The 27,964-nt window shown below is 53.9% G+C and overlaps 1 protein-coding gene across 3 annotated transcripts in view; it reads left to right on the top strand.

The window, feature by feature from the left end:
- DAB2IP (DAB2 interacting protein) overlaps positions 1-27,964 on the top strand; it is a 191,994-nt gene that overhangs the window by 84,659 nt on the left and 79,371 nt on the right. Inside the window, exons 1-2 of one of the 3 annotated variants that reach the window (XM_075331853.1) lie at positions 8,613-8,900; positions 16,781-16,964. The exons of 1 other annotated variant lie outside the window; for it this stretch is intronic. The gene's annotated coding sequence lies outside the window, so the exon portion shown is untranslated. Of the gene's footprint in view, positions 1-8,612; positions 8,901-16,780; positions 16,965-27,964 lie in introns of those variants that run through there. One more of the 3 variants, XM_075331851.1, reaches the window with a different exon arrangement.

Below are 27,964 nucleotides of genomic sequence, written 5' to 3'. Positions count from 1 at the left end.
CGCACATCGCCTAATGGAGGACAGTCAGGCCTGAGCAGACTCGGAGCTGGGAGGAAACCAGCAAACGTGGATTATACTGGTGTGGAACCTGACCTACAGATCCTAAGGTGAGAGCTGGACACTTACCTGCTGGACACGTATCTGCACGGGTGGCCTACGTGTCTGTGCGTGGACTGCTCAGTTCTGTGAGAGAACACAAGCCATTTTGTATTGTATAGAAACCATCTTGTCTTATAACTGAATGATGTGATAGGGTTCAGATAACACTGATGGGCGGGGAAGCTTCACGTTTCTACACACGCCTGCGGCTTCTATTGGTGCATGGTAATTTCTTTGTTTGGGATACTATATAAACTGGTCACATGATGTAATACAGCAGAATCTCTCAGTACACCATGCTAGGCGATGCTATATTGATTTCTCCAAGCGCTTGTAAAACACATCTTATTAATTTGGAGTTCCAGGGCCTAGAAGCAGAGTATTTCAATCACAGTTCCTGATGCCGGAGAACGGCTGCGTTGCCAGAAGTTTATGCAGTTTCATAATATAATAATCTTTATTTCTATAGCGCCAACATATTCCGCAGCGTTTTACAATTCAGGAGAATCATATACAAACAAGTAACAGTTATAGAAAATACAATATTTAGAGGGAAAAAAAGTCAACCCTGCTCGTGAGAGCTTACAATCTATAATGAGAGAGTGGGGGGAGGTACAAGTGCTTATTTACAATGACAATCCAGCCAGCTCAAGGAAATTGGGGATAGATAATGGCTTCCTGGACCAGTTGGCCAGAACCTTGAGATGCATTTAGGTGCCATGGAATTTGACATTGGGTTACGTTCTGATACGTTGTGGAGGGACTATGTGAATTTAGTTCGGCTAGGGAGTGTGATAGGCCACCCTAAAAAGGATGCGTTTTTAGAGTGCGTCTGAAGCTGAGTAAGTTGTGATTCGTCCTAACTTCTTGGGGTAGAGTGTTCCAGAGGATTGGTGCAGCTCGGAAGAAGTCTTGGATCCAGGAGTGGAAGGTTCAAATTAGTGTGGATGTTGGTCAAAAGTCATTTGCAGAGTGTAGAGAACGGGTGGGGTGATAGACAGAGAGGAGGGTGGAGATGTAGGGGGGTGCTGCACTGTGGAGAGCTTTGTGGGTGAGAATAAGCCGTTTGAATTGGATCCTGTGATATATGGGCAGCCAGTGCAATGACTGGCACAGAACAGAGGCATCCGAGTAGAGGTTAGCCAGATAGGTGACCCTGGCTGCTGCATTAAGGATGGACTGTAGAGGAGAGAGTCTAGTTAGGGGGAGACCGATTAATAGAGAGTTACAGTAGTCCAGGCGAGAGTGGATCAGGGCCACGGTGAGGGTTTTTGTCGTTTCCATTGTGAAAAAGGGGTGGATTCTAGAGATGTTCTTGAGGTGCAAGCGGCAGGAGCGGGCAAGAGATTGTATGTGGGAGTTGAAGGAGAGATCAGTGTCAAGTATAACACCCAGACAGCGAGCCTGCTGCCTAGGACTTATCGTTGTGCCACACACAGAGAGGGAGATGTCAGGTTTAGGAAGGTTGTAAGACGGAGGGAAAAGAAGAAGTTCAGTTTTGGAAAGGTTACGTTTCAGATAGATAGCAGACATGATGTTGCAAACTGTGTTCTGTAGTACAGCGGGGGTGAGCTCAGGGGATGAGGTGTATAGCTGTGTGTCATCAGCATAAAGATGGTACTGAAAGCCAAATCTGCTGATGGCCATTCCAATTGGGGCAGTGTAGAGGGAGAAAAGAGGGCCAAGAACTGAACCTTGAGGGACCCCAACAGTGAGAGGAGGTGGAGAAGATGTGGAGCCAGCAAACGATTGCTGAATGAGCGGCCAGAAAGATAGGAAGAGAACCAGGAGAGCACAGTGTCCTTTAGGTCGATAGAATGGAGCATAGAGAGAAGGAGATGGTGGTCAACAGTGTCCAAGGCGGCAGAGATGTCAAGAAGGATAAGCAGAGAGTGGTCACCGTTAAGTTTTGCTGTCAATAGGTCATTGGTCACTTTGAGAACGGCAGTTTCTGTTGAGTGTAAAGGGCGGAAGCCAGACTGTAAAGGATCTAGAAGAGAGTGAGTGGAAAGGTAGTGGGTGAGGCGAGAGTAGACCAGGCGCTGCAAGAGTTTGGAGATGAAGGAGAGATTGGAGACTGGTCTGTAGTTGCTTGTGCAGGACGAATCAAGAGGTGTTTTTTAATAATGGAGTAATGATAGAGTGTTTGAGGGAGGAGGGGAAGATACCAGAAGAGAGATTGAAGATTTGTTAGGCGAGTAGTGACAACCGGATAGACTGTAGTAGGTGTGAGTGAAAGGGATCAGTAGGGCAAGTGGTAGGACGAGAAGAAGAGAGGAGCCTGGAGACTTCCTCCTCTGTGACTGGGTCAAATGTGGAAAGCGAGCTGGATGGGATTGACAACGCTTGGTGGCTGGGCGTTGATCTCTCGGCGGATGTTTTCTATTTTCTCTGTGAAATACGAGGCCAGGTCATCAGCATGAAGGTCTGTGATAGGGGTCTGTACTTTGGGCTTGAGGAGGGAGTGAAAGGTGTCAAAGAGCTTTTTTGGATTATTGGATAGTGAGGAAATAAGGGTGGTGATGGGAAGAGTTGTAGGTCCTTAACATTAACTTTTAGTGGATTAAGTTTTCCGGTGTGCGGGTTTTCCTCCATAGGCGTTTGGAACTCCTAGAGCAGGGGTGGGGAACCTCCGGCCCGCGGGCCGCATACGGCCCGCGAAGACCTTTTGTACGGCCCCCGGGACTCTGCCAGCAGCCGTGTCTTGCCGGTTGCCGGCCCTTTAAATCCCCTTGCGCGCTACGAGGACGCGCATTCAGCATTCACTACTGAACGCTGGTCAGTGCGTGTGTGCTCAGGAGGACTTATTTTGTGGGCGGGGTTAACACTTTCGCCCCGTCCCACAGAAGCCCAGCAGCAGTTTGACGGCTTCAAGTCAACTAGTAAGTGCGCGCTTCCCCCCCCCCCCCCGCTGCGTGCCAGCTCTTCTGTGCGCGCTCCCCCGTGCTGTGTGCCAGCTAACACGTGCGCGCTCACCCTTGCCCGCTTCTCCGTTACAGCTCCCTCGTGCTCACTCCTCTGCACCCGCTCCCCCGTGCCCGCTTCTCCGTGCGCGCTCACCCTTGCCCGCTTCTCCGTTACAGCTCCCCCGTGCTCACTCCTCTGCACCCGCTCCCCCGTGTGCGCTCCCACTGTGCTGTGTGCCCGTTCCCACTGTGCTGCTATGTGCTCATTTCCCAGCTGCTGTGTGCCTGCTCCCTTGTGTCCGCTCCACCAGGGTTGTGTGTTTCTTCCCCAGGGTTGTGTGTCTGCCAGGTTTGTGTGTCTGCCAGGTTTGTGTGTCTGCCAGGTTTGTGTGTCTGCCAGGTTTGTGTGGCCTCCAGGTTTGTGTGGCCCCTAGGTCTGTGTGTCCCCCCTCTCCACTAGGTCTGTGTGTCCCCCCTCTCCACTAGGTCTGTGTGTCCCCCCTCTCCACTAGGTCTGTGTGTCCCCCCCCTCCACAAGGTCTGTGTGTCCCCCCCTCCACTAGGTCTGTGTGCCCCCCTCTACTAGGTCTGTGTGCCCCCCACTCCCCCAGAGCTGTGTGCCCCCCACTCCCCCAGAGCTGTGTGCCCCCCACTCCCCCAGAGCTGTGTGCCCCCCACTCCCCCAGAGCTGTGTGACTCCCCCCCCCACCCCCTAGTGCTGTGCCCCCAGTGATGTCCATGCTCCCCCATGCTGTCTGCGCCCCCGTTGCAATGTCTGGGCTCTGCATGTGTTGTCAGTTTCCCCCGTGCCCCCCAGTGCTGTCCGTGCCCCCCCCGTGCTGTCTGCGCTCCAAAGCCATATCTATGCCTCCCAGTGATGTATATGTCCTCAGCCTATTTTGTGACGTATATATTCTCCCAGCCCCACCTGTAATATATATGCTCCCAGCCCCTCCTGTGATGTATATACCCCATTGTCTCCTGTAATGTATATATTACAGGTGGGGCTGGAGCATACACATCACAGGAGACACTGGGGAAATATACATCACAGGAGGGGCTGGGGGCATATATCCTGTGATGTATATGCCCCCAGCCCCTCCTGTGATGTATATGCCCCATTGTCTTCTGTAATGTATATATTACAGGTGGGGCTGGAGCATACACATCACAGGAGACACTGGGGGCATATACATCACATTGGAGATGCTGAGGCATATACATCACAGGAGGGCCTGGGGCATCTCCTTTAATATATATACAGCTGTCCCAGCGTCTCCTATGTGATTTATATACAGTAGTTCCAGCGTCTCCTATGTGATGTATATGCCCCCAGCCCCTCCTGTGATGTATATATATATACAGCAGTCCCAGTGTCAGTTGTGATGTATATGATTTACCAATCTTATTAATCACAAAGAGTTGACTGCTCCAGACAGAGACAATCCTGGAAAAGCAGCTGTGAGAAGCAACATGATCAATATCACCTAAAATTAACCGCTGCGCCAAAGAGAAGCATCTCTGGCCACCACAATAGGGGTGAGTTAATTAATTGCTTGACCAAATGTAGCGGGGTAATTTTCACATTGATAATTTTGTGCGGCCCCCGATGGTTCGTAGAAATTTCCAGATGGCCCCCGGCAGTAAAAAGGTTCCCCACCCCTGTCCTAGAGCATCGCTAGAGAAATTGAGTTTGGGATGTAAGCCAAGGCTGTTTTTACTCTGTTTGGAGGTTCTGAGGGTGAGGGGTGCTACTTGGTCCTGGGTTCTTCTGAGTGTATCATTGTAGTGCTTTACAGCCAGATCAGGACAGGAAAGTGAGGAGATGGGTGACAGTGATGAGTGTAGAGAGTCTGTTAGGCTATGTGCCCACGCTACAGGATTTATCGCGGATTTGACGCGGATTTTGACGCGGATTTAGCGCGGATTTGCCGAAAATCTGCAGCACAGCTACTCCCCAGCCATTTCAATGGCATTTTGGAAATGCTGTGCCCATGCTGCGGATTTTTCCGCTGCGGATTTTGCCGCGGATTTTGATGCGGAACAAACTGCAGCATGTCAATTGTTTGGTGCGGATTTGGTGCGGATTTTCTGTTTTGAATGGGGAAAAAAAAAAAAATAAAATCCGCGGCAAATCCGCGGGTGCGGATTTGCCGCGAAAGTTGCGGATTTTCAGGCAAAAAAATCCGCAGGGACCTTTTACTGTGGACACATAGCCTAAGTGTCTGAGAGTCAATGACCTGTAGGTTTCTGAATGTGTGATAGGTGGGAGTATGCTGGGGTGGACGATGGTTTGTGAGGTTGAAGGAGAGGATGTTGTGGTCAGAGAGGGGAAGAGGTGAGTTGTCAAAGTGAGAGATTGAGCAGAGGCGGATAAAGACCAGGTCAAGAGTGTTACTATCTTCATGTGTCTCAGAGGATGAGAGCTGTGAGAGGCCAAGGGAGGTTGTGAGAGATAGAAGCTGGGATGCAGATGGGGATTTTGAAGTCTCCTAGGATGAGGGTTGGTAAATCTGAGGACATGAGATGCGCCAGCCAGGCTGAAAAGTGGCGTCTCCGCTCCGCTCTCTCTCCTGTCGGGCGTCTCTCGGCTCCGCGCGCTCTCTCTCCTGTCGGGCGTCTCACGGCTCCGCGCGCTCTCTCTCCTGTCGGGCGTCTCTCGGCTCCGCGCGCTCTCTCTCCTGTCGGGCGTCTCACGGCTCCGCGCTCTCTCTCTCCTGTCGGGCGTCTCTCGGCTCCGCGCGCTCTCTCTCCTGTCGGGCGTCTCTCGGCTCCGCGCTCTCTCTTGTGGGCGTCTTTCGGCTCCGCGCTCTCATTTGTCGGGCGTCTCCCGTCTTTTTTCTGTCAGGCGTCTCTCGGCTCCGTGCTCTCTCCTGTCAGGTGTCTCCCGGCTCCGCTCTCTCTCCTGTCAGGCGTCTCTCTGCTCCGCACTCTCTCTCCTGTCAGGTGTCTCTCGGCTCCGCTCTCTCTCCTGTGAGGCGTCTCCCTCTCCTGTCAGGCGTCTCCCGTCTCTTTTCTGTCAAGCGTCTCTCGGCTCCGCTCTCTCCTGTCAGGCGTCTCTTGGCTCCGCGCTCTCTCCTGTCAGGCGTCTCTCGGCTCCGCGCGCTCTCTCTCCTGTCGGGCGTCTCACGGCTCCGCGCGCTCTCTCTCCTGTCGGGCGTCTCTCGGCTCCGCGCGCTCTCTCTCCTGTCGGGCGTCTCACGGCTCCGCGCTCTCTCTCTCCTGTCGGGCGTCTCTCGGCTCCGCGCGCTCTCTCTCCTGTCGGGCGTCTCTCGGCTCCGCGCTCTCTCTTGTGGGCGTCTTTCGGCTCCGCGCTCTCATTTGTCGGGCGTCTCCCGTCTTTTTTCTGTCAGGCGTCTCTCGGCTCCGTGCTCTCTCCTGTCAGGTGTCTCCCGGCTCCGCTCTCTCTCCTGTCAGGCGTCTCTCTGCTCCGCACTCTCTCTCCTGTCAGGTGTCTCTCGGCTCCGCTCTCTCTCCTGTGAGGCGTCTCCCTCTCCTGTCAGGCGTCTCCCGTCTCTTTTCTGTCAAGCGTCTCTCGGCTCCGCTCTCTCCTGTCAGGCGTCTCTTGGCTCCGCGCTCTCTCCTGTCAGGCGTATCCCTCTCCTGTCAGGCATCTCTCTCCTGTCAGGCATCTCTCGGCTCCGCGCTCTCTCCTGTCAGGCGTCTCCCTCTCCTGTCAGGCGTCTCCCTCTCCTGTCAGGCGTCTCCCTCTCCTGTCAGGCGTCTCCCTCTCCTGTCAGGCGTCTCCCTCTCCTGTCAGGCGTCTCCCTCTCCTGTCAGGCGTCTCCCTCTCCTGTCAGGCGTCTCCCTCTCCTGTCAGGCGTCTCCCTCTCCTGTCAGGCGTCTCTCTCTCCTGTCTGGCGTCTCTCGGCTCCGCGCTCTCTCCTGTCTGGCGTCTCTCGGCTCCGCGCTCTCTCCTGTCTGGAGTCTCTCGGCTCCGCGCTCTCTCCTGTCTGGCGTCTCTCGGCTCCGCGCTCTCTCCTGTCAGGCGTCTCTCGGCTCCGCGCTCTCTCCTGTCAGGCGTCTCTTGGCTCCGCGCTCTCTCCTGTCAGGCGTCTCTCGGCTCCGCGCTCTCTCCTGTCAGGCGTCTCTTGGCTCCGCGCTCTCTCCTGTCAGGCGTCTCTTGGCTCCGCGCTCTCTCCTGTCAGGCGTTTCTTGGCTCCGCGCTCTCTCCTGTCAGGCGTCTCTCGGCTCCGCGCTCTCTCCTGTCAGGCGTCTCTCGGCTCCGCGCTCTCTCCTGTCAGGCGTCTCTTTGCTCCGCGCTCTCTCCTGTCAGGCGTCTCCCTCTCCTGTCAGGCATCTCTCGGCTCCGCGCTCTCTCCTGTCAGGCGTCTCCCTCTCCTGTCTGGCATCTCTCGGCTCCGCGCTCTCTCCTGTCAGGCGTCTCTTGGCTCCGCGCTCTCTCCTGTCAGGCGTCTCTTGGCTCCGCGCTCTCTCCTGTCAGGCGTCTCTTGGTTCCGCGCTCTCTCCTGTCAGGCGTCTCCCTCTCCTGTCAGGCATCTCTCGGCTCCGCGCTCTCTCCTGTCCGGCGTCTCTCGGCTCCGCGCTCTCTCCTGTCAGGCATCTATTGGCTCCGCGCTCTCTCCTGTCAGCCGTCTCTTGGCTCCGCGCTCTCTCCTGTCAGGCATCTCTCTCTCCTGTCTGGCGTCTCTCGGCTCCGCGCTCTCTCCTGTCAGGCGTCTCTCTCTCCTGTCGGGCGTCTCTCGGCTCCGCGCTCTCTCTCCTGTCAGGCGTCTCTCGGCTCCGCGCTCTCTCTCCTGTCGGGCGTCTCTCGGCTCCGCGCGCTCTCTCCTGTCGGGCGTCTCTCGGCTCCGCGCTCTCTCTCCTGTCGGGCGTCTCTCGGCTCCGCGCTCTCTCTCCTGTCGGGCGTCTCTCGGCTCCGCGCTCTCTCTCCTGTCGGGCGTCTCTCGGCTCCGCGCTCTCTCTCCTGTCGGGCGTCTCTCGGCTCCGCGCTCTCTCTCCTGTCAGGCGTCTCTCGGCTCCGCTCTCTCTCCTGTCGGGCGTCTCTCGGCTCCGCGCTCTCTCTCCTGTCAGGCGTCTCTCGGCTCCGCTCTCTCTCCTGTCGGGCGTCTCTCGGCTCCGCGCTCTCTCTCCTGTCAGGCGTCTCTCGGCTCCGCGCTCTCTCTCCTGTCGGGCGTCTCTCTCTCGGCTCCGCGCTCTCTCTCCTGTCGGGCGTCTCTTGGCTCCGCGCTCTCTCCTGTCAGCCGTCTCTTGGCTCCGCGCTCTCTCCTGTCGGGCGTCTCTCGGCTCCGCGCTCTCTCCTGTCAGCCGTCTCTTGGCTCCGCGCTCTCTCCTGTCGGGCGTCTCTCGGCTCCGCGCTCTCTCTCCTGTCGGGCGTCTCTTGGCTCCGCGCTCTCTCCTGTCGGGCGTCTCTTGGCTCCGCGCTCTCTCCTGTCGGGCGTCTCTCGGCTCCGCGCTCTCTCCTGTCTGGCGTCTCTCGGCTCCGCGCTCTCTCTCCTGTCGGGCGTCTCTCGGCTCCGCGCTCTCTCTCCTGTCGGGCGTCTCTCGGCTCCGGTCTCCGTGTAGCGCGCGCTCTTCTGCACTTTCTCCTCACACAGGAGGAGGCGGGATGATTTCGATTCTATACAAACAGTGACGCGGGCGGGGCCACAGGAGACTCCGCCCCCTCCAGTCACTGTGGACACGGCCGGGATGTGCGGACACCGGGGAGCCGGGGCCGGTACCGTGTATATCCCGGGAGACACCGGGCAGCCGTGACCGGGGCCGGTACCGTGTACATCCCGGGAGACACCGGGCAGCCGTGACCGGGGCCGGTACCGTGTATATACCGGGAGACACCGAGGACCCGTGACTAGGGCCGGTACCGTGTTTATACCCGGAGACACCGAGGAGCCGGGGCCGTGACCGTGTATATCCCGGGGAAGCCGGGGCCAGGTAAGTGATGAGTGCCGTCTCCTCATTCCCCCCCCCCTTGCTATATACCGCCCTCCTGTCACCATCTCCTCTGTATACTGTCCTCTCCCCTATATACCGCCCTCCTGTCACCATCTCCTCTGTATACTGTCCTCTCCCCTATATACCGCCCTCCTGTCACCATCTCCTCTGTATACTGTCCTCTCCCCTATATACCGCCCTCCTGTCACCATCTCCTCTGTATACTGTCCTCTCCCCTATATACCGCCCTCCTGTCACCATCTCCTCTGTATACTGTCCTCTCCCCTATATACTGTCCTCCTGTCACCATCTCCTCTGTATACTGTCCTCTCCCCTATATACCGCCCTCCTGTCACCATCTCCTCTGTATACTGTCCTCTCCCCTATATACCGCCCTCCTGTCACCATCTCCTCTGTATACTGTCCTCTCCCCTATATACCGCCCTCCTGTCACCATCTCCTCTGTATACTGTCCTCTCCCCTATATACCGCCCTCCTGTCACCATCTCCTCTGTATACTGTCCTCTCCCCTATATACTGTCCTCCTGTCACCATCTCCTCTGTATACTGTCCTCTCCCCTATATACCGCCCTCCTGTCACCATCTCCTCTGTATACTGTCCTCTCCCCTATATACCGCCCTCCTGTCACCATCTCCTCTGTATACTGTCCTCTCCCCTATATACCGCCCTCCTGTCACCATCTCCTCTGTATACTGTCCTCTCCCCTATATACCGTCCTCCTGTCACCATCTCCTCTGTATACTGTCCTCTCCCCTATATACCGCCCTCCTGTCACCATCTCCTCTGTATACTGTCCTCTCCCCTATATACCGCCCTCCTGTCACCATCTCCTCTGTATACTGTCCTCTCCCCTATATACCGCCCTCCTGTCACCATCTCCTCTGTATACTGTCCTCTCCCCTATATACCGCCCTCCTGTCACCATCTCCTCTGTATACTGTCCTCTCCCCTATATACTGTCCTCCTGTCACCATCTCCTCTGTATACTGTCCTCTCCCCTATATACCGCCCTCCTGTCACCATCTCCTCTGTATACTGTCCTCTCCCCTATATACCGCCCTCCTGTCACCATCTCCTCTGTATACTGTCCTCTCCCCTATATACCGCCCTCCTGTCACCATCTCCTCTGTATACTGTCTTCCTGTCACCATCTCCTCTGTATACTGTCCTCTCCCCTATATACCGCCCTCCTGTCACCATCTCCTCTGTATACTGTCCTCTCCCCTATATACTGTCCTCCTGTCACCATCTCCTCTGTATACTGTCCTCTCCCCTATTTACCGCCCTCCTGTCACCATCTCCTCTGTATACTGTCCTCTCCCCTATATACCGCCCTCCTGTCACCATCTCCTCTGTATACTGTCCTCTCCCCTATATACTGTCCTCCTGTCACCATCTCCTCTGTATACTGTCCTCTCCCCTATATACCGCCCTCCTGTCACCATCTCCTCTGTATACTGTCCTCTCCCCTATATACCGCCCTCCTGTCACCATCTCCTCTGTATACTGTCCTCTCCCCTATATACTGTCCTCCTGTCACCATCTCCTCTGTATACTGTCCTCTCCCCTATATACCGCCCTCCTGTCACCATCTCCTCTGTATACTGTCCTCTCCCCTATATACCGCCCTCCTGTCACCATCTCCTCTGTATACTGTCCTCTCCCCTATATACTGTCCTCCTGTCACCATCTCCTCTGTATACTGTCCTCTCCCCTATATACCGCCCTCCTGTCACCATCTCCTCTGTATACTGTCCTCTCCCCTATATACCGCCCTCCTGTCACCATCTCCTCTGTATACTGTCCTCTCCCCTATATACTGTCCTCCTGTCACCATCTCTCTCTATACTCCTCTCCCTTTTCCCCTCCTTCCCTCCGTTGTCTGTCTGCTTGACGAGAGATCTCCTCCTCTTTTCCCCTCCTCCTCCCGTTGTCTGTTGTTATATACCGCCCTCTTGTCACCATCTCCTCTGTATACTGTCCTCTCCCCTATATACCGCCCTCCTGTCACCATCTCCTCTGTATACTGTCCTCTCCCCTATATACTGTCCTCCTGTCACCATCTCCTCTGTATACTGTCTTCCTGTCACCATCTCCTCTGTATACTGTCCTTTCCGCTATATACCGCCCTCCTGTCACCATCTCCTCTGTATACTGTCCTCTCCCCTATATACCGCCCTCTTGTCACCATCTCCTCTGTATACTGTCCTCTCCCCTATATACCGCCCCCCTGTCACCATCTCCTCTGTATACTGTCCTCTCCCCTATATACCGCCCTCCTGTTACCATCTCCTCTGTATACTGTCCTCTCCCCTATATACCGCCCTCCTGTCACCATCTCCTCTGTATACTGTCCTCTCCCCTATATACCGCCCTCCTGTCACCATCTCCTCTGTATACTGTCCTTTCCCCTATATACCACCCTCCTGTCACCATCTCCTGTGTATACTGTCCTCTCCCCTATATACCGCCCTCTTGTCACCATCTCCTCTGTATACTGTCCTCTCCCCTATATACCGCCCTCCTGTTACCATCTCCTCTGTATACTGTCCTCTCCCTTATATACCGCCCTCCTGTCACCATCTCCTCTGTATACTGTCCTCTCCCCTATATACCGCCCTCCTGTCACCATCTCCTCTGTATACTGTCCTCTCCCCTATATACCGCCCTCCTGTCACCATCTCCTCTGTATACTGTCCTCTCCCCTATATACCGCCCTCTTGTCACCATCTCCTCTGTATACTGTCCTCTCCCCTATATACCGCCCCCCTGTCACCATCTCCTCTGTATACTGTCCTCTCCCCTATATACCGCCCTCTTGTCACCATCTCCTCTGTATACTGTCCTCTCCCCTATATACCGCCCTCTTGTCGCCATCTCCTCTGTATACTGTCCTCTCCCCTATATACCGCCCTCCTGTTGCCATCTCCTCTGTATACTGTCCTCTCCCCTATATACCGCCCTCCTGTCGCCATCTCCTCTGTATACTGTCCTCTCCCCTATATACCGCCCTCTTGTCACCATCTCCTCTGTATACTGTCCTCTCCCCTATATACCGCCCTCCTGTCACCATCTCCTCTGTATACTGTCCTCTCCCCTATATACCGCCCTCCTGTCACCATCTCCTCTGTATACTGTCCTCTCCCCTATATACTGTCCTCCTGTCACCATCTCCTCTGTATACTGTCTTCCTGTCACCATCTCCTCTGTATACTGTCCTCTCCCCTATATACCGCCCTCCTGTCACCATCTCCTCTGTATACTGTCCTCTCCCCTATATACTGTCCTCCTGTCACCATCTCCTCTGTATACTGTCCTCTCCCCTATTTACCGCCCTCCTGTCACCATCTCCTCTGTATACTGTCCTCTCCCCTATATACCGCCCTCCTGTCACCATCTCCTCTGTATACTGTCCTCTCCCCTATATACTGTCCTCCTGTCACCATCTCCTCTGTATACTGTCCTCTCCCCTATATACCGCCCTCCTGTCACCATCTCCTCTGTATACTGTCCTCTCCCCTATATACCGCCCTCCTGTCACCATCTCCTCTGTATACTGTCCTCTCCCCTATATACTGTCCTCCTGTCACCATCTCCTCTGTATACTGTCCTCTCCCCTATATACCGCCCTCCTGTCACCATCTCCTCTGTATACTGTCCTCTCCCCTATATACCGCCCTCCTGTCACCATCTCCTCTGTATACTGTCCTCTCCCCTATATACTGTCCTCCTGTCACCATCTCCTCTGTATACTGTCTTCCTGTCACCATCTCCTCTGTATACTGTCCTTTCCCCTATATACCGCCCTCCTGTCACCATCTCCTCTGTATACTGTCCTCTCCCCTATATACCGCCCTCTTGTCACCATCTCCTCTGTATACTGTCCTCTCCCCTATATACCGCCCTCCTGTCACCATCTCCTCTGTATACTGTCCTCTCCCCTATATACTGTCCTCCTGTCACCATCTCCTCTGTATACTGTCTTCCTGTCACCATCTCCTCTGTATACTGTCCTTTCCGCTATATACCGCCCTCCTGTCACCATCTCCTCTGTATACTGTCCTCTCCCCTATATACCGCCCTCTTGTCACCATCTCCTCTGTATACTGTCCTCTCCCCTATATACCGCCCCCCTGTCACCATCTCCTCTGTATACTGTCCTCTCCCCTATATACCGCCCTCCTGTTACCATCTCCTCTGTATACTGTCCTCTCCCCTATATACCGCCCTCCTGTCACCATCTCCTCTGTATACTGTCCTCTCCCCTATATACCGCCCTCCTGTCACCATCTCCTCTGTATACTGTCCTTTCCCCTATATACCACCCTCCTGTCACCATCTCCTCTGTATACTGTCCTCTCCCCTATATACCGCCCTCTTGTCACCATCTCCTCTGTATACTGTCCTCTCCCCTATATACCGCCCTCCTGTTACCATCTCCTCTGTATACTGTCCTCTCCCTTATATACCGCCCTCCTGTCACCATCTCCTCTGTATACTGTCCTCTCCCCTATATACCGCCCTCCTGTCACCATCTCCTCTGTATACTGTCCTCTCCCCTATATACCGCCCTCCTGTCACCATCTCCTCTGTATACTGTCCTCTCCCCTATATACCGCCCTCTTGTCACCATCTCCTCTGTATACTGTCCTCTCCCCTATATACCGCCCCCCTGTCACCATCTCCTCTGTATACTGTCCTCTCCCCTATATACCGCCCTCTTGTCACCATCTCCTCTGTATACTGTCCTCTCCCCTATATACCGCCCTCCTGTCGCCATCTCCTCTGTATACTGTCCTCTCCCCTATATACCGCCCTCCTGTCGCCATCTCCTCTGTATACTGTCCTCTCCCCTATATACCGCCCTCTTGTCACCATCTCCTCTGTATACTGTCCTCTCCCCTATATACCGCCCTCCTGTCACCATCTCCTCTGTATACTGTCCTTTCCCCTATATACCGCCCTCTTGTCACCATCTCCTCTGTATACTGTCCTCTCCCCTATATACCGCCCCCGTCACCATCTCCTCTGTATACTGTCCTCTCCCTTATATACTGCCCTCCTGTCACCATCTCCTCTGTATACTGTCCTCTCCCCTATATACCGCCCTCCTGTCACCATCTCCTCTGTATACTGTCCTTTCCCCTATATACTGCCCTCCTGTCACCATCTCCTCTGTATACTGTCCTCTCCCCTATATACCGCCCTCCTGTCACCATCTCCTCTGTATACTGTCCTCTCCCCTATATACCGCCCTCCTGTCACCATCTCCTCTGTATACTGTCCTCTCCCCTATATACTGCCCTGGCACCATCTCCTCTGTATACTGGCCTCCTGTCACCATCTCTTCTGTATACTGTCCTCTCCCCCCCTATATACCGACCTTCTGACACCATCTCCCCATTATACTGCCCTCCCTCTATACACTACTCTCCAGTCACCCTCACCCTCCTATCGCCATCTCGCAATTATACCAACCTCCTGCTGCCCACTCTCCATTTATATTTCCCTCTCTATTATTCCGCCCTCTTCTCGTCCTGTCCCCCACACCCGTATGTATGAGGCTTGGTTATTTGGAGGTTCCACCATTTGTGAGGCTGCCCCCTAAGCACCAGTATGAGCCGCCGTCTAGAGCCGCATCACTAATCACTGCATTCTGCGGTATCATAGTGTACCACCATGGCCAAATGTAACAAAAAATAGGTGTGAGGCGCGACCGTCCTTGGGAGGGGCTGTGATAACATTGCCAGGGACGCTCTGAGGTGTGAGGTGCCTTGGTGACATTGCCAGGGAGGCTCTCGGGTGCTCTGGTGACGTTACCGGGGAGGCTCTCGGGGGTGAGGTGCTCTGGTGACGTTGTCGGGGAGGCTCTCGGGGGTGAGGTGCTCTGGTGACATTGCCGGGGAGGCTCTCGAGGGTGAGGTTCTCTGGTGACGATGCCGGGGAGGCTCTCGGGGGTGAGGTGCTCTGCTGACGTTGCCGGGGAGGCTCTCTGGTGTGAGGTGCTCTGGTGACATTGCCGGGGGGGCTCTCGGGGGTGAGGTGCTCTGGTGACGTTGCCGGGGAGGCTCTCGGGAGGGAGGTGCTCTGGTGACATTGTCGGGAAGGCTCTCGAGGGTGAGGTGCTCTGGTGACGATGCCGGGGAGGCTCTCGGGGGTGAGGTGCTCTGGTGACGATGCCGGGGAGGCTCTCGGGGGTGAGGTGCTCTGCTGACGTTGCCGGGGAGGCTCTCTGGGGTGAGGTGCTCTGGTGACGTTGCCGGGGAGGCTCTCGGGAGGGAGGTGCTCTGGTGACATTATCGGGAAGGCTCTCGAGGGTGAGGTGCTCTGGTGACGATGCCGGGGAGGCTCTCGGGGGCGAGGTGCTCTGGTGACGATGCCGGGGAGGCTCTCGGGGGTGAGGTGCTTTGCTGACGTTGCCGGGGAGGCTCTCTGGGGTGAGGTGCTCTGGTGACGTTGCCGGGGAGGCTCTCGAGGGTGAGGTGCTCTGGTGAAGTTGCCGGGAGGCTCTCGGAAGTGAGGTGCTCTGGTGACGTTGCCGGGAGGCTCTCGGGTGCTCTGGTGACATTGCCAGAAAGGCTCTCGGGGGTGAGGTGCTCTGGTGACGTTACCAGGGAGGCTCTCGGGTGTGAGGTGCTCTAGTGAATATGCCAGGGAGGCTCTTGGGTGTAAGGTCCTCTGGTGACGTTGCCGGGGAGGCTCTCGGGTGCTCTATTGACTATGCTGGGAAGGCTCTCGGAGGTGAGGTGCTCTGGTGACTATGCCGGGGAGGCTCTCGGGTGTGAGGTGCTCTGGTGACATTGCTGGGGAGGCTCTCGGGTGTGAGGTGCTCTGGTGACTGTTGGGGAGGCTCTAGGGTGCCCTGGTGACATTGCTGGGGAGGCTCTCGGGGGTGAGGTACTCTGGTGACTGTCGGGGAGGTTCTTGGGTGCTATGGTGACATTGCTGGGGAGGCTCTCGGGTGTGAGGTGCTCTGGTGACATTGCTGGGGAGGCTCTCGGGTGTGAGGTGCTCTGGTGACTGTTGGGGAGGCTCTAGGGTGCCCTGGTGACATTGCTGGGGAGGCTCTCGGGTGTGAGGTACTCTGATGACTATGCCGAGGAGGCTCTCGGGGGTGAGGTACTCTGATGACTATGCCGAGGAGGCTCTCGGGGTGAGGTGCTCTGGTGACGTTGTCGGGGAGGCTCTCGGACATGAGGTGCTCTGGTGACGATGCCGGGAAGGCTCTCGGGGGTGAGATGCTCTGGTGACGATGCCGGGTAGGCTCTCGGGTGCTCTGGTGATGATGCCGGGGAGGCTCTCGGGTGTGGGGTGCTCTGGTGACGATGTCGGGGAGGCTCTCGGGTGTGGGGTGCTCTGGTGACGATGTCGGGGAGGCTCTCGGGTGTGGGGTGCTCTGGTGACGATGTCGGGGAGGCTCTCGGGTGTGGGGTGCTCTGGTGACGATGTCGGGGAGGCTCTCGGGTGCTCTGGTGACGATGCCGGGTAGGCTCTCGGGTGCTCTGGTGACGATGCTGGGTAGGCTCTCTGGTGTTGGGTGCTCTGGTGACGATGTGGGTGAGGCTTTCTGGTGCTCTGGTGACGATGCCGGGGAGGCTCTCGGGTGTGGGGTGCTCTGGTGACGATGTCGGGGAGGCTCTCGGGTGTGGGGTGCTCTGGTGACGATGTCGGGGAGGCTCTCGGGTGTGAGGTGCTCTGGTGAGGCACTCTGAGGTGTGAGGCACACAGCCCTGCTGCTGTCGTGCTCCTCGTCTGGCGGAGGATGTGCTGACGGCGGCTGACTCACCCTCTTGCCTCTTTGTCAGGGCATTGTTTGCATAGCTGTGCACATTGGTTTGAACATGCCTCTTCCTTCCAGCTGCCTCATTCCTTCTTCTGGCCCTGCTGACTCCAGAGCTGCGCTCATCGCCCCAGGACACACATTTCACATGGAGAAAGCATTGCTGCTGGCCAGGAAAAGGCTGAAGTCCCAGCCTCACCTCCCAGCTGCCGGCCTCGCTCTGCTCCTCCTCTATAGTCACCAGTCTGCACGGCATTAAAGGGTGAGTTACCCCCATACGTCACAGGAGCGGCTGATATGGGTCACGTCATGTAATTTGCAGGTTATATCGGCACTGGAGCGTTATAAGGGGGCGGCTGATATTATGTAAATGACTCCTCAGGTGGACGGCTGTGAGCGGCGTATACTGGAGTCTGGTAACCACTCCCAGGCTACAGACCTTTTACCTGCGGCGTTACTTCGCTGGTAGGAAGGATCGCTCCTGATCGTGGCCCACTGTTTCTGTCCAGGGGTGATAATGGAAAGTGATTCCTCAGTGATTACAGGAGAGCCGATCTCCCGGTGTCCGTCCTCTATGTGCACTCGGTGGCTGAAGTAGAATGGTCTTCTCTGATTTCCTGTAGTGTATAGGTGGTGATGGGCTGTAATCACACCTGATGATCGCTGGTATCCAGCTCACAATGGCATCTGTGGCGCTAATCTGTTGTATGTGATTTGGTGGGCAGCTATGAGAATGTGTACTGCAGCTCTCCTGCTGAATTCATCGCCAAACATATTTCCGGCACTGGTCACCTGTGTAACTAGCCACCTGTGTATCATATCACATGGGTTGTTCAGAGGAATCATCCCTCATATGTGCCGGGTGTATTGGTCGCCTGTACATGTCACATAGGCGGCCCAGCAGGCTGGGATGCTGCAACGTCCTCTACCGGTGTACCGGTCACCTGTCCATCATGTCATATAGGGCATAAAAGGCCCAGGAGTCTGCGATGTCCTCTACCTGTATACTGGGTGTACTGGTCGCCTATACTTCGTGTCATATAGGATATAGAAGACCCAGGGGGCTGGGATACTGCGATGTCCTATACCTGTATACTGCGTGTGCTGGTCTCCTGTACGTCATGTCATATAGGAATGAGATGTCGGGGGTGAGCTTGTTCTTGTAGTGCAAATACCGGCTGTCCTGGCTGTAGGCACTGGGGGCTGTGTGCAGGGGGGTCGCCTGTACCCTGGGTGTCCTGGCTGTAGGAACTGGGGGCTGTGTGCGGGGGGATTGCCTGTATACCGGGTGTCCTGGCTGTAGGAACTGGGGGCTGTGTGCGGGGGGGTCGCCTGTATACCGGGTGTCCTGGCTGTAGGAACTGGGGGCTGTGTGTGGGGGGGGGGTCGCCTGTATACCGGGTGTCCTGGCTGTAGGAACTGGGGGCTGTGTGTGGGGGGGGGGTCGCCTGTATACCGGGTGTCCTGGCTGTAGGAACTGGGGGCTGTGTGTGGGGGGGGGGGTCGCCTGTATACCGGGTGTCCTGGCTGTAGGAACTGGGGGCTGTGTGCGGGAGGGGGGGGGAGGTCGCCTGTATACCGGTTGTCCGGGCTGTAGGCACTGGGGGCTGTGTGTGGGGGAGAATAATGAGAGAGACAGGGAATGTTTTCAGGCATTTTTATTCCTTTCTGCACAGTGCAGTTTCCTCCATGTCATTAGTATTTGGTGGCATTGCCCTTACACTGTGTGACTTGGGGGAAACGTTCTGGATCTTTCCACAAGCTTCTCACAATAGTTGGTGGAGTTTGGGTAATTCCTCCTGACAGATCTGATGTAGCTGAGCCATGTTTGGAGGTCGCTGCATCGGCCTTTTCAGCTTTGCCCATACATTTCCAATAGGATTGAGATCAGGACTTTGTGATGGCCACTCCAAATCATTGACTTTGTTATCCATGAAGGGAACCTGTCAGGTCCAATATGCACTGAGAATTACAAGCAATTCTACGTACAAATTTACAGTGAAGGAAATAAGTGTTTGATCCCTTCCTGACTGTGTAAGTTCGCCTACTGACAAAGACATGAACAATCTATAATTTTAGGTTAATTGTAACAGTGAGAGAACATCCACAATAAAATCCAGAAAATCACATTGTATAAATTATATAAATATATTTGCATTTTGCAGAGAGAAATAAGTATTGGATCCCCTACCAACCATTAACAGTTTTGGCTCCTACAGACACTTAGACGCTCCTAATCTCCTCGTTACCTGCATTACAGACAGCTCTTACATTGTCACCTATATAAAGACTCCTGTCCACAGACTCCATTAATCAGACTCTAACCTCTACAACATGAGCAACCAATGACCTTTCTAAGGATGTCCGGGACAAGACTATAGACCTACACAAGGCTGAAATGGAGAAGACCATAGAGCTGCACAAGACTGGAATAGGCTACAAAACCATGAGTAAAGGCTGCTTTACACCAGACAATCTATCGTGCGATAGATCGTCGGGGTCACGGTTTTTGAGACGCACATCCGGCATCGCTGGCGATGCCGGCCTGTGTGACACCTCCTAGCGACGCAGTATCGCTCACAAATCGTGAGTCGGGTACTGCTCGTTAGGTTCCATAATATCGTTTGATTTAGTTGACCATCGTTTCCGTGGTAGCACACGCCGCTCCGTGTGACACCACGGGAACGATGAGCAGCTCACCTGCCTCCCGCGGCCGCCGCCGGCTCTATGTGGAAGGAAGGAGGTGGGCGGGATGTTTACGTCCCGCTCATCTCCGCCCCTCCGCTTCTATTGGCCGGCGGCCGTGTGACGTCGCTGTGACGCCGAACGTCCCTCCCACTCCAGGAAGTGGACGTTCGCCGCCCACAGCGAGGTCGCACGAGAGGTAAGTATGTGTGACGGGGGTTACTAACTTTGTGCGACACGGGCAGCGATTTGCCCGTGACGCAAAAAGGCCGGGGGCGGGTACGATCGATTGTGAAATCGCACAATCGGTCGTACCGTGTAAAGCAGGCTTAAGACGCTGTGGTAGAAGAAGAAAGTGCTGGTGCAATAGTGACCACTGTCACCAAGAAAACCTTGGAAACACATTACACCGTAATGGCTCAAAATTAATGATGAGCGAGTTTCGAAATACTCGGAGTCGCGATACTCGTAACGAGTACTGTCTAATACTCGTGTATGCATTCTGAATAGTGTGTGTGTAATGCAAGTCAATGGGGAAAACATGCAATGTAACAAGTAAAAGGCTAAAAAGCAGCTTAAAAATGTTTTTTTTTTACATGTGTCCTAAACATTTTTTTTTGCTGCAAAAATGGATCCTGTTTTTCCAACGAGAAACGCATGCAAACGCATGTGTTATTTTACAGGGTCCTGTCACTTGAAATTATGGGCGGGTATTGGAGTCATGGAAGTGAGGGGAACTGAGTGTGATAGACTGGAAATTCAGATGGAGAAAGAGGGAGAGAGAAAGAGACACTACCGCCCCCAGCATCACCGCGCACACAGGCACTACCTGAGTGACGTCTCTGCTGACAGCGCGATTCACTTCAGTTGCTGCGTGGAGCTCACAGGAGCGGCGGTGTTCTACTGCCGCTCCTGTCAGCTTCCGATGTACCAGAGCTGAAAGGGACGTAGTGTGGATTACGCCAGACCTAGAGGGGTATTTGGGGATTTTAATAAAGTAGTGAAAGAGGGTGGTGGTGTTTCGTTTTTCTTTCTTTCTTTCTTTCTTTCTTTCTTTCTTTCTTTTTTTGAGTTTTATTCCAAATAAAGAATTTTTTGGTGTTTGTATTTTACTGTCACTTACAGGTTAATCATGGGGGGTGTCTCATAGACGCTTGCCATGATTAACCTAGGACTTAGTGGCAGCTATGGGCTGCAATTAACTCCTTATTACCCCGATTGCCACCGCACCAGGGCAATTTGGGATGAGCCGGGTAGAGTCCCGGGACTGACACATCTAATCAATGCGGCAATTCCGGACGGCTGCTGTTAGGCTGGGGGGCTCCCCATAATGTGGGGCTCCCCATCCTGAGAATACCAGCCTTCAGCCGTGGGGCTTTACTTGAGCTGGTATCAAAATTGGGGGGGGGGGACTGCACGCCGTTTTTTTTTAAAAAAAAAATAAATTTATTTATTGTACTGCACGATATAGACACACCCACCAGCGGCTGTGATTGGTTGCAGTGAGAAAGCTGTCACTCAGCTAGGGGGCGCGTCTGACTGCAACCAATCATAGGCGCCAGTGGGTGGGGGAAGCAGGGAATACGAGATGGAATAATGAGCGGCCGACATTTTCAAAAGAGGAGAAGCCACCAAAGCAGTGTGACAGCCATGCAGTGCCGCATCGGTGATCGGGGAGTATGAGAGAGGGGGTGAGAGGGAAAGACCGACAGAGAGATTGAGAGAGACCAACAGAGAGATTGAGACCGACCGAGAGAGAGACCGACCGAGAGAGAGGCCGACCGAGAGAGAGGCCGACAGAGAGAGAGGCCGACACCGACAGAGAGAGAGACCGACACCGACAGAGAGAGACCGACACCGACAGAGAGAGACCGACACCGACAGAGAGACCGACACCGACAGAGAGACCGACACCGACAGAGAGACCGACACCGACAGAGAGAGACCGACAGAGAGACCGACACCGACAGAGAGAGACCGACACCGACAGAGAGAGACACCGACAGAGAGAGAGACCGACACCGACAGAGAGAGACTGACAGAGAGAGAGAGACACCGACAGAGAGAGAGAGAGAGACCGACAGAGAGAGACCGACACCGACAGAAAGAGACCGACAGAGAGACCGACAGAGAGAGAGAGAGACACAGAGAGAGACACAGAGAGAGAGACCGACACCGACAGAGAGAGAGACCGACACCGACAGAGAGAGAGACCGACACCGACAGAGAGAGAGAGATCGACACCGACAGAGAGAGAGAGACCGACAGAGAGAGAGAGACCGACAGAGAGAGAGAGAGAGACCTACCCAGACCACACAAAGTGGGATTCCAGCCCAACCGAAGTCTTCCATCTGGAGTTCTGTAAATATCTCCTCCAAGTCCATCGCAGCACCTCTAAGATAGCCTGTCGGGCAGAGCTAGGCCGATTCCCCTTATGGCTCAGTATACACAAGCGGGCACTATCACACCATGCACACATACAGAACAGCAACCCCAGCTCCTACCATCATAAAGCCCTGCTGAGCCAGAGCCCAGAGCAAGCCAGGAACCCCGGCAGCCAGTCCAGCCAAAGTCAGCAACACACCCTGACAAAAGCCCAAATAAAAGAGATCTCAGAGAGCTGCAAGATGCAATACTTAGAGGACTGGAAGAGTGAATTAGAGAACTCCCAGAAACTCACCATCTACCGGTCACTGCGGAGGGACTACACTCTGGCCCCATATCTGGAAAGGCTATGCTACCCCAAAGACAGGCAGACCCTGAGCCTGTACAGACTGAGTGCCCACAGCCTAGAGGTGGAAACAGGGCGGCACCGACAGACATACAAGCCACGGGAGAACAGACTGTGCCAGCACTGCCAGCAGGGGGCTCTGGAGGACGAGACGCATTTCCTACTGCACTGTGACAAATACTCAGCAGTGAGGGCCTCCCACTTCCAGAAACTTACCGCTCATAGCCCGGGCTTTCCATCCATGGACGAGGAAATGAAACTCCGCTTCCTACTGGGGGAAGAGGAATCAATGGTGGAGATCGCCGCCCAATATGTCACCACATGTCATAAGCTGAGGGGAACATAAGTCCCCTAAATGGACTTTCAGAGCCCAAATTGTGCCCCCCAACTCCCCATAACCCTGATCCCCCTCCCACCCCACTTACTGTATTTCTCTTGCTTTGGCAACACTAATTGTATTTTGGTCCTGCCAACAAAGCATATTTGAATTTGAGAGACCGACAGAGAGAGAGAGAGAGACAGAGAGACCGACAGACAGAGAGACCGACAGAGAGACAGAGAGACCGACAGACAGAGAGAGAGACCAACAGAGAGACCGACAGAGAGAGAGACCGACAGAGAGAGAGACCGACAGAGAGAGAGAGAGACCAACAGAGAGAGAGACAGAGAGAGAGACCGACAGAGAGAGAGACCGACAGAGAGAGAGAGAGACCAACAGAGAGAGAGACCGACAGAGAGAGAAAGAGAGAGAGACCGACAGAGAGAGAGAGAGAGAGACCAACAGAGAGAGAGCGAGACCCCAACAGAGAGAGAGAGACCGACAGAGAGAGAGAGAGAAAGAGAGAGACCGACAGAGAGACCCCAACAGAGAGAGAGACCGACAGAGAGAGACCGACAGAGAGAGAGAGACCGACAGAGAGAGAGACCCCAACAGAGAGAGAGAGAGACCGACAGAGAGAGAGACCGACAGAGAGAGAGACCGACAGAGAGAGAGAGACCGACAGAGAGAGAGAGACCCCGACAGAGAGAGAGAGACCGACAGAGAGAGAGAGACCCCGACAGAGAGAGAGAGACCTCAACAGAGAGAGAGAGACCGACAGAGAGAGAGACCGACAGAGAGAGAGACCGACAGAGAGAGAGACCGACAGAGAGAGAGACCGACAGAGAGAGAGAGACCGACAGAGAGAGACTGACAGAGAGAGAGATGGTATGCACACCAGTGACTATGTAAGGGGAATACATGGAATAGCAGAAACTGCTGTGTGAATACTAAGGCTATGTTCACACACTGCGTTTTTCACCTGCGTTTTTTGGTCCGTTTTTGGTCCGTTTTTGCTGCAGAAATTTCTTGAGAAATTCTTGTAACCTTTCTGCAGACATTCCCCAGCAAAACCTATGGCAAAAAAAATTAGCTGTGCGCACACTGCGTTTTTTTCTTAAGAAAATTCTTTCAGTAGATTTTCTTAAGAAAAAGAATGAGCATGTCACTTCTTTTCTGCAGCTAACTGCGTTTTTTGCCATATATAATTGACACAATAACGCAGGGAGCAACCAGCGGTAAAAACGCACCAAAAACGCACCGAAAACGCACCAAAAACGCACCGAAAACGCGGAAAAAACGCAGGTGCGTTTTTGGTGCGTTTTTTAACACAGGTGCACTCTTAAGAAATTTCTTAAGAAATTTCTTAAGAAAAATCATTTTTCTAGTGTGAACATAGCCTTACCGTGTTTTTAACTGCATGAGAGGACACACACAAGCTAGGGACCCCAACGTAGAGAAATACTTTGGCGTAGTGTTGGGGCTCTATTGCATTGATCAATTCAGTAGCTAAATTTCTCTTGATTCATATGTTCATGGCAGTAATGCAGGTTCCATTTTTCACATTTTCACTTTACATATAGCTATTGGATTTTTCAAGTCAGTATTCACACAGCAGTTTCTGCTATTCCATGTATTCCCCTTACATAGTCACTGGTGTGCATACCTTATCTCCCCATAGTGATGTTTTTTTAGTTTTTTTATTTTTTTTTAGGTTTTTGCACCCAGTTCAGACTTAGAATGGTGTTCCAAACGTTATCCTTATTGACAGAGAGAGAGAGACTGACAGAGAGAGAGAGAGAGAGAGACTGACAGAGAGAGAGACTGACAGAGAGAGAGACTGACAGAGAGAGAGACTGACAGAGAGAGAGACTGACAGAGAGAGAGACTGACAGAGAGAGAGAGAGACCGACAGAGAGAGAGAGAGAGACTGACAGAGAGAGAGAGAGTCCGACAGAGAGAGAGAGAGTCCGACAGAGAGAGAGAGAGTCCGACAGAGAGAGAGAGAGTCCGACAGAGAGAGAGAGAGACCGACAGAGAGAGAGGGTCCGACAGAGAGAGAGAGAGAGACTGACAGAGAGAGAGAGAGACTGACAGAGAGAGAGAGAGTCCGACAGAGAGAGAGAGTCCGACAGAGAGAGAGAGTCCGACAGAGAGAGAGAGTCCGACAGAGAGAGAGAGTCCGACAGAGAGAGAGAGTCCGACAGAGAGAGAGAGAGACTGACAGAGAGAGAGAGAGAGTCCGACAGAGAGAGAAAGAGAGACTGACAGAGAGAGAGAGAGTCCGACAGAGAGAGAGAGAGTCCGACAGAGAGAGAGTCCGACAGAGAGAGAGAGAGACCGACAGAGAGAGAGACTGACAGAGAGAGAGAGAGACTGACAGAGAGAGAGAGAGTCCGACAGAGAGAGAGAGAGTCCGACAGAGAGAGAGAGTCCGACAGAGAGAGAGAGTCCGACAGAGAGAGAGAGTCCGACAGAGAGAGAGAGTCCGACAGAGAGAGAGAGTCCGACAGAGAGAGAGAGAGACTGACAGAGAGAGAGAGAGAGACTGACAGAGAGAGAGAGAGTCCGACAGAGAGAGAGAGAGTCCGACAGAGAGAGAGTCCGACAGAGAGAGAGAGAGACTGACAGAGAGAGAGACCGACAGAGAGAGAGAGAGTCCGACAGAGAGAGAGAGAGTCCGACAGAGAGAGAGAGAGTCCGACAGAGAGAGAGAGTCCGACAGAGAGAGAGAGTCCGACAGAGAGAGAGAGTCCGACAGAGAGAGAGAGTCCGACAGAGAGAGAGAGTCCGACAGAGAGAGAGAGTCCGACAGAGAGAGAGAGAGACTGACAGAGAGAGAGAGAGAGTCCGACAGAGAGAGAGAGAGTCCGACAGAGAGAGAGAGAGTCCGACAGAGAGAGAGTCCGACAGAGAGAGAGAGAGACTGACAGAGAGAGAGACCGACAGAGAGAGAGAGAGTCCGACAGAGAGAGAGAGAGTCCGACAGAGAGAGAGAGTCCGACAGAGAGAGAGAGTCCGACAGAGAGAGAGAGAGTCCGACAGAGAGAGAGAGAGTCCGACAGAGAGAGAGAGAGAGACCGACAGAGAGAGAGAGAGACCGACAGAGAGAGAGAGAGAGTCCGACAGAGAGAGAGAGAGAGTCCGACAGAGAGAGAGAGAGAGTCCGACAGAGAGAGAGAGAGAGTCCGACAGAGAGAGAGAGAGAGTCCGACAGAGAGAGAGAGAGAGTCCGACAGAGAGAGAGAGAGAGTCCGACAGAGAGAGAGAGTCCGACAGAGAGAGAGAGAGTCCGACAGAGAGAGACTGACACCGACAGAGAGAGAGAGACTTTGTGATTACGCCAGGCTGGTTTCTGCCCAACAGGATCCGGTCTCAGCATACCAGCGTTCACATTCATTTGTGTGCGGTACAGTCAGGATCCAGTGACAAACAGTATTTGGACACCGCTCAAAAACGCTTGAATGTTGAAATATTGCAACTCGCTGGATCCTCACTATACCGCACGCAAACGCATGTCAACATGCGCGTCCATTGCAAATGCATTGAAATTAAAATGTATTTGCACTGGATCTGCTTCTGCAGCAAAAAAATGTTCAGGACGCATGTTAAAAAAACGTAGTGTGAAAGCAGCATAACCCGAATGCCGCATTATTCGCTACTTACACAAATAGTATAGCATCCGGGTTATTCGTTACATTGCATGTATTACCCATTGACTTGCATTACACACACTATTTGGAATGCATACACGAGTATTAGAAAGTACTCGTAACGAGTGCTTCGAAACGCTCTCATCATTACTTAAAATGCTTCAGTGCCCGCAAAGTCCCACGGCTCAAGAAGGCCCGTGTGCGGCCGGCTCGGCTCAAGAAGGCCCAGGCGCCGCCGGCCCGTCTGAAGTTTGCCAATAACACCAGGATGATTCTAATCAAAAAGGTCCGTGGAGCCTCTGTTAGGAGTCTCAACACAGAAACCAGCCAGATATCCCTCCGGGAAGGGCCCAGCCAAGGAGTGACTCTTTTTAGGAGACCACTATAACCACCATATTAAGTGGCTCTTTTAGTCAATATCCAACTTTTTGACAAGTTTAAAGATATGACAAGGGAAATACCAAGGCCAGGTATCTACCCACAGACAGCTGTTTCAGGGTATTGCCCCTCATCAGTGTGGAGTAGGATTCTGGCTGGGTGGGAGCAATGCCTAGTAGACCAACAAAACAAAACAATCACTGATCTCGGGGAGACCAGCCAGAGAAAACACTACTGGCAGCCAGCGAGGGCGCTCAACACAGTGAAATCCTAGGTACATTGCCCCCTGGGCCCTTCCCGGAGGGATATCTGGCTGGTTTCTGTGTTGAGACTCCTAACAGAGGCTCCACGGACCTTTTTGATTTGCATATTTCCCAGGGGGCAATGTACCTAGGATTTCACTGTCTTAAGCGCCCTCGCTGGCTGCCGGCAGTGTTTTCTCTGGCTGGTCTCCCCGAGGTCAGTGCTTGTTTTGTTTTTACCAGGATGATTCTGTGAGTGATTGGGAGAAGGTGTTTGGGTCAGAGGAGACAGAAATTCAGATCCTTGGCCTTAACTCACCTCGCCGTGTTTGGAGGAAGAGAAATACTGCCTATGACCCAAAGAACACCGTCCCCACTGTCGAGCATGGAGGGGGAAACATCATGTTTTGGGATGTTTCTCTGCTAAGGGCACAGGACTACTTCACCGCATCAATGGGACAATGGATGGAGCCATGTACTGTAAAATCCTGAGTGACAACCACCTTCCCTCCACCAGGACATTAAAAATGGGTCATGGCTGAGTCTTCCAGCACCAAAATGACCCAAAATACACAGCCAAGGCAACAAAGGAGTGGCTCAAAAAGAAGCACATTAAAGGGAACCTGTCATCAGAAATTTCGCCCAAAAGCTAAAAGATTCCCCCTCTGCAGCTCCTGGGCTGCATTCTAGGAAGGTCCCTGTTATTATTGTGCCCCATGTGAGACCAAAATAAAGCCTTTATAAAGTTCTACCTTTTTGTATGCAGCTTCTGTAAATCCGTCACGGGGGCGGGCTCTCTGCCGTCCGTTATTCTGCCTCCTGGTCCTGTATGCCGCCCCCATCGCTCCTTTCCATATCTGATGCACCGCCCACTGCTCCAGCCATCCCCGCGCATGCCCAGTGCCAGTCTCACAGGACTGAGCAGTGTGACCGCTGGTGACGTGTGCGCAGGCAAGTGATTATGGACGGGACTGTGACTGTTATCAGCAAGTACCCGGCCATAATCTCTTGAGCGCGCAAATCTCTCCAGCGGTCACACTGAGCTCAGTGTAGATGCTAGACTGTATGGGCTGCTTCCAGGGATGACGTCCCTTTGTCATGTGATAGGGGCGTGTTCGAAATACTATCACGTGACAAAGGGACGTCATTCCTGGAAGCAGCCCATACAGTCTAGCATCTTCACTGAGCTCAGTGTGAATGCTGGAGAGATTTGCGCGCTCAAGAGATTATGGCCGGGTACTTGCTGATAACAGT

Source organism: Anomaloglossus baeobatrachus (genome assembly GCF_048569485.1).
Source record: "Anomaloglossus baeobatrachus isolate aAnoBae1 chromosome 9 unlocalized genomic scaffold, aAnoBae1.hap1 SUPER_9_unloc_1, whole genome shotgun sequence".
Taxonomy (NCBI): Eukaryota; Metazoa; Chordata; class Amphibia; order Anura; family Aromobatidae; genus Anomaloglossus; species Anomaloglossus baeobatrachus.
This window is presented reverse-complemented; position numbering and strand designations above follow the sequence as displayed.